At 35.9% G+C, this 7,448-nt stretch overlaps 1 pseudogene; it reads left to right on the top strand.

Annotated features, from left to right (window-relative positions):
- Positions 1-2,437: 2,437 nt before the first annotated feature.
- LOC149260420 (putative nucleoredoxin 1) lies at positions 2,438-4,632 on the top strand (annotated as a pseudogene).
- Positions 4,633-7,448: the final 2,816 nt, after the last annotated feature.

Raw genomic sequence — 7,448 nt, 5'->3', positions numbered from 1 at the left:
ATTCAAAATTGAATATTATATATTTTATGAGAAATTATGAAATAATGAAGGTATGTTAAAAAAATTTAATATATATTTTGTTTTATTGTTATAACAAAGAAATATTTTAATATTTGATATTTAAGTAATCAATAAAAAAAAAAATTGAAAATAGTTTTACCAGTAAAACGTAGAAAAGGGAATCTCGATTGGGATGCAGACCGACAGTTGGGACAGCCTGATTGCAGTCATGAATGGTATCTGGGCACTTAATGCCGTCATCCCCCACATGCTCAAGGCAGGGGTTGCGGCAACCCTTGGCATGAATGCATGATGGGGAGGTGGGCAAGGTGGCAGGAATGGAGGGAAGGCAGAGTATATCGGTAGGCGAGGTAACTCGACGTGTAGTGTTAGAGAGATAGCTTGTGGAGAAGGGTGGAATTTCAGTGTTGTGAGAGGACGTTGGAATGTGAAGAACCAAGCCCGATGACAAATGCCTGTAGGCTTCGGTGTTTTGAAAAGCAAGTCATGGCTCATGCTGCTAGAGGTTGTGGGCGTGGCATGAGAGGTTTGGCGCCAAGGAAAGATAAGGGGCCGAGCACGTCGGAACCATGCAAGGGTAGGAAATCGGTGGAACATCTCATCACTGAAGCAGCAGAGGCTTACCGAGAGGGGACAGATGTTGGATTCCATAAATTGCTGGAAGAATGGGAAGAGGAAGTAAAACAAGGCACTAAGATAGAGGAAGAAATGGATAATTGGAGAACCTTAGTCCCGGATCTGGGTAACACCCGTGGAAGAATCACACAGTTCAAGCAAATTTTGTACTTGTACTGGTTAATGAAGACTTTATTAGGCAAGGCGATGGAGCAGGTCTCCGTGGGAATGGCGGTGACACTACAGGGAATGTCGAGTTATAAGAAGGATATGGAGAAAATCCTCTTTCAGCTACATAAACAGGATATTAGGCTGGATAGAATCGACTGTCGTATCCCTTGCATACTGGTGCTGAATGATATGCCAGGAGCATCTGCCAAGGATCCAACCCCTGTTACATCTGCCTCAAAGTAACAAAAGGATTAGACCCTTACCCATGCATAATTTTGTCTTATGCAGATAGTTTTTAGTTTCTATGTTGCAAATATCAATTTATACAGTGGTGTAGTGTATGGACATGAAACAGAGACATATCTAGCTTGGCTAGAAAGATTAAGACAGTATTGTTTTTGGATGGCTTATAATGCGGACCAGTGGCCAGCAGACTTGGTTTCCCTCCGGTGCAAGTTGAGCCACCTGGTTAATATGTGTGGTATAAACTTGCTTATTTTTTAGTAGAAAATAAAATGGTCCTGCCAAGCTTAACAACAACAACAAAAAAGTAGTAAAAGAAATAAAATTTCAGAACTTAATTAATAAGGCCCTTTTTTTGTGATGTTTTAAAATTAAGATTTTTTCAATTTTATTGAATTTAAAATAATATATATATATATATATTTAAATTAAATTTAAAATTTAATTGAAAATTAAAAAATTTATATAAAACTTAGCTAATTCAAATATTTATGAAATTATCTAAAATACTAAATCAACTCAAAAATACAATTTAAACTATAAAATATTATAATCTTACCAAAATTCTATTAAAAATTTCCAAATAAACTGTAATACAAAAACTCTTGTTACAAAATCCTTCATTATTTCAACTAAAAATCACTTTGTAAATCATTTAGTTAGAATACGCCCTAATAAACTTTGTTAAAAAAAATTGTTGATAATTAGACGTGATGTCAAAGTTAGAAAATTTAATTAAATATTTATGATGTTGCAAAGGCAACGGAGCGATCTGAAATAACTAATTCTAATTCATCCTTAATTCTCTTTCTTACCACCAGGAGATCTCAGAGTTTGCAGTGCAAGAACGTTGAAGAACCAGGGAAACTCTACTGCAATATACCTCAAATTTTAATATTCTAGATTTAATCCAAAATTGAAAAGATTAAGTTATAAAATCTAGCAAATTTAAGTACTCATCAATTGTCCAAAACACTAGATCAATTCATAAATACAATCTAGAGTAAGAAACTTCATAATCTTATCCAAAATTATGTAAACAAATTCCCACCAAAAAAGTCACTTAATTGAACGAATTCCAAATAAACTGTACAACAGAATTTTGTGTTACATGATTCCAATTTTTTTCATTACAGTATTCCAACCAAAAATCACTTAGTAAATCACTTAATTCGTTTATGATTAGAGGTGCCATCAAAGTTAGGAAATTCAATTAAATATTTATGAAGTTGGGTTGGCAACCAGCGATCTGAAATGACTAATTTTGATTCATCTTAAATTCTCTTTCTCACCACCAGGATATCTCAGAGTTTGCAGTGCAAGAACGTTGAAGAACAGGGGAAAGCCTACTCTCAACGGAGCAAGAGAGATTGTGTATTAGCTCACCATGGCGGACCTGAATGAGCAAGAGAAAGGATCTACCCATGTGGCTGAAGCTTCACCCGGCGAGAGTTTGAGTTCTTTGCTCTGCAACAAAAAACGTGATTTCTTGATCAGAAATAATGGATACAAGGTATATGATCGTTATACTTTTATATATGCAATCTCTAATACCATTCATTTTGCTCGAAAATTGCATTTTGTATTGAGTCCAATGTGATCTACAGGTGAAAGTCGAAGAACTGGAAGGAAAGCATGTGGGTCTGTACTTTTCTACCCATTGTTGTCCTCCATGCAGGGCTTTCACCCCTGTTTTGTCGGAAATCTATGAAAAGTTATCAGAGAAGGGGGACTGCGAGATTGTCTTCATTTCTGGAGATCATGATGAGAAGTCATTTGAGGAATACCAGCACACCATGCCATGGCTTGCCCTGCCATTCTCAGATAAAAAGTCAAGGATGAAGCTTAATCGGGCCTTTCAGGTCGTTGCCATTCCATTCCTTGTTATTCTGGACAGAGAGAGCAGAGTCATAAAGACTGAAGGTGTGGAAATTATTAAAGAATATGGTGTTGAGGGATACCCATTCAGTGCAGAGAGACTAGATGAGCTGAGGGCCAAAGATGAGGCCTTAAGGGCTGCATAGACTGTAGAGTCTCTTTTGGTGTCTGATGAACGAGATTTTGTCCTTGGCCATGGAGGGAGAAAGGTGGGTCTTTACCCTTTTCGCTTGGTTTTTCTTTGCCAGCAAACCTGGATTTGGGTTTTTATGAGAATGTAGGGATGAAAGCTATGTATTGAATTGGGCTATTGAACTTGAAAACCTAGAGAAAAGACTATGCATGCATTATATCAAATGAATACATGTATGGAGTTGGGCCATTAGTTTTGATCCTGTAAGGGTTTAGGAAAAATAGATTTACAGATTTGATCTCATGATGGTGTCATAATGTCATTGTCAATTTGAGTTTGAATAGGTTCCAGTAGCGGAGCTTGTGGGGAAAACTGTGGGTCTGTATTTCTCAGCCCACTGGAACAGTCCCTGTAGAAATTTCACCCCAGAGCTTGTGGAGATTTATAATAAGCTTTTGAAGAAAGGAGAGGTCTTTGAGATTGTGTCTCTCGTGTGACGAAGAGTATTATGCAAGCATGCCATGGTTGGCTTTACCATTTGGAGACAACGCTGAACATAATTTGTGTCGCTAATTCCGAATTAAGGGTATCCCAACCTTGATTATTTTAGGTCCAGATGGGAAAACAGTAGACTCATGCAGTGCACCTTATACGAGAATATGGAATGAGAGGTTACCCATTTACAAAAGAGCGGCTGGATGAGCTTGAAACGGAGGATAAAGCCAAAAGAGAAGCACAAACCCTAGAGTCACTCTTGGTTTCTGATGAGCGCAACTTTGTGATCAAGCATGGAGGAGCCCAGGTGAGTTACAGAGATCTGCATAGTACCTTCATTGTTCTTATGCCATGATTTATGAATCACATCGTAGTGTTAAACATTTAAGTTTATGAATCTGTTCATAAATGTATAAAATACTTATACAGTGAGGCTCTACATCGCTCAAGGTTTGAATTTGGGTTGTTTTCATGGTGGATTCTGGTTATCAACAGCTAAACCACAACTTGAAATGGAAATGGAAAACTTGGTACTCCTGTGGGTGATGCTGATCATTTATATCTTGTAACAGGTCCCAGTAGCTGAGCTTGTGGGAAAGACAATTGCTCTGTATTTCTCTGCACATTGGTGTTCCCCTTGTCGAGGTTTCACTCTAAAGCTCATAAAGGCATACAACGAACTGAAGGAAAGAGGAGAAGCGTTTGAGATTGTTTTTATCTCTAATGAGAATGATGAAAAGGCTTTTGAAGATTACCTCAAAAGCATGCCATGGTTGGCTCTTCCATTTGGAGATGAAACTAAGAAAGATCTGAAGCGGTTTTTCCGTGTTAGAGGCATCCCATCGTTGATTGTGGTAGGTCCAGATGGAAAAACTGTGACGGATAATGGCAGAAGTGCAGTGTCCACATTTGGAGCCAAGGCTTAACCCTTCACTGATGCTCATTTGAAAACGCTGGAGGAACCAGGGCTTAGCCCTTCACCGATGCTCATCTTGAAACGCTGGAGAAGGAAATGGAAAAGCTGTCTGAGAAATCACCCGTGTCTGGCTTTAGGAGATAAGGTACATCCAGCATGAACACCCGCTTTGTATTGACACAGAGGCGCTTTGTATGGACAGAGAGGGCTCCATGGTCTTCTTATTGCAAGATTTTAACTAAAATGATCATTATTACATTTATTTTGTTTAACTAAAATGATCATTATTACATTTATTTTGTTTATTTATGTAGGATGTGGTTTAATGGTTAGTTTATTTATGTAGGATGTGGTTTAATGGTTAGGTGTGAGGTTTTAGTTTTTATGTAAAATGGGATTATATCGTTTTAGTATTACAACATTCTAATTAAAATGTTCACCACTATATTTATTTTGTTTAACAACATTCTAATTAAAATGTTCACCACTATATTTATTTTGTTTATTTAGACAAAATATGATTTAATAATTAAGTGAGAAATTTTGGATCTAAATTTCATAATCTAATCTTAAACAAATTTCAAATTTCATAATCTTAAACCAGACTAATATATTTGAAAACTACTTAAACACAATTTCTTCAATTGAAAAAAAACCAAACATTTCATATATTGGAAATAAAATTTATACTCAATAAATAATGAACCCTATCCCATCTCCAACAGAGATTTTACTAAAAGATATTACAAAATAGGTACTTATTTTCTTTTCCTTTTAACCATCTTCTTGTGATTAAGATGTATAACGTACGTAATTGTCTAAAGCCGAAACAAGTTAAGACAAAAGGCCATAAAATATACGGTTTATTGTTCCATTAATGGTTTCTTGACGAAAAATCGAATGGATCTCATACCATCTCCTCTTCGATAGACATGCAATGTTATGAAACCAGCTCACAAAAAGATAGAAAAGAGAGATCAACGCTTTAGAATTCAGCCTCTTCGAGGGGGCAACCTCCTTTACATTACACAAATGAACAATTCTTGGATGATACAAATGAAAAGACCTCCTTTCTATATATAGGAGTCTAAGGAGTCATAACATAATCAGAGCCGACATAACAATAATAATGTAAGAGCACAATAATAACAATAGTGGGCTTCTATGGGGCACAATAGTAACAATATAGGCACTACATGGGTACATCAATATAATAAGTGGGTTGTACTAATAACAATAAGAGGTTACACTAGTAGTATAGGGGCTTAGCATGCAAACTTCATGTACAATTTTTTTATTATTATTGTGGCTTGAATATATTTTTATGTATTTAGGATTGGAAGTATCAATACATATAATCAACAAGGGAGCCACTGTCATAGTGGTAGTCCCTGCCGGGTTTGAGAAACTCTAGTTCTTTGAGTTGGCACAATGACTTTGGCAGTGATTTTAACATGTTCCAATTTTACACTTTCAGTCAGGATTAGACCGATCAGTCTTGGCATCTGAGTCACAGTCACTTGATTGAATTAGGAGAAGCAGTAGGTATTATTGCGGGCCAATCCATTGAACCAAGAACTCAACTAACACTAAGGACTTTTCATACTTGGGGGGTATTTACTGGTGATATTGTAGAACATATACGAGCCCCTTTCAATGGAAAGATTGAATTCAATAAAAATTTGGTTTATCAAGCACTTCGGAAACATAATATTACATGGCATCAAGTTCAACGCGCTGTCTTGGAAAGTTGTAACAATGAAATGTTTCACAAGGTTGAATTGGAAGTTGCCTTCAGAATGTTCAAGTTGAGCAGGTATTGCAAACATGCTGGCCAATAGCCGCAGAAATACCTCTTTGACAACTACTGCTTCTTTAGAATATAAAGACGGATGAATTCTATAAAAAATGTCCGCCGGTGGTATATCAAACAGTTGATTTTACAGAAAATGTCTGACATCTGCATAACATGGAAACAACAAAAGCCCCACTTCTACAGAAATGGCATAAATCCAGAAAATCTCTGAAACGTATTTTTGCTATAAAGTGATAGACTGTCTTAAGGTCTACCCATTGCATATTTGCTTTCAATATAAAAAATCAAAGAAAACGTACACAAACAGAAACATATAACATTACTGTGAGAATACAATCTGTAATAAATATCTTAAAAATTGAGGAGAGAGTAGTTTGTCAGGGAAACAATCTTTCACATTCCCAAGTTATAACTTGTAACATCACTTCAAGAATACGCTGTTACTTAAATTGCAAAGAATAAAAACGAGAAGCTTATTTTCAAATAAGAACACTATAACGAAAACACGTGAACACAAGCAACACTAAAAATGATAAAGGGCACAAACAATACTGAAGCTATCATCCTGGATGAAGAGTCTCTATACATTCTCTAGGTAAACAGTCTATAATAAATGTTCCTCATTCTAAAGATGGAGTCCTATACCCTTTATACAAAAAAAATTTATAATTAGAAGGAAATGAAGTGAAAAATAACACCCTAAAAACAAAGACAGATTACATTACTGTCCAAACATGGCCTATAACCATGGTTACAGAAACTATAAAGAAAAATCATGGTTACAGAAACTATAAAGAAAAATATGACATTGAAGACAAATTTTGTGAACATAGATGCTTGGAACAGGGACCTAAATATTACTGCAGCAAAATCAACTAGTAAAAATTGTACTTGAGTCAAACAAAAAAGGGGAAATTAAAAGGAAAGCATAGAAGCTTAAAACACTGCTCAAAGAAAACAACAAACGCATGAGAAACATAGACATGCGATATTATATACAAGTGTTGTCTATGGCAAAAAGGTAAGAAGCAATGTGAAGAATACATGGGCAAAATAGAAATGTCTAACATCTCCATATGACCGCAATCCATGACTAAACTTATAAAGGTAGGAATAAGGCAGGAAATGATCAAACTAGAAACCTATACCACTACACCTGA

Source organism: Pinus tabuliformis, chromosome 6 (genome assembly GCF_031772625.1).
Source record: "Pinus tabuliformis cultivar Carrire ecotype Pingquan chromosome 6, CPIR1, whole genome shotgun sequence".
In the NCBI taxonomy this organism is placed as follows: Eukaryota; Viridiplantae; Streptophyta; class Pinopsida; order Pinales; family Pinaceae; genus Pinus; species Pinus tabuliformis.
This window is presented reverse-complemented; position numbering and strand designations above follow the sequence as displayed.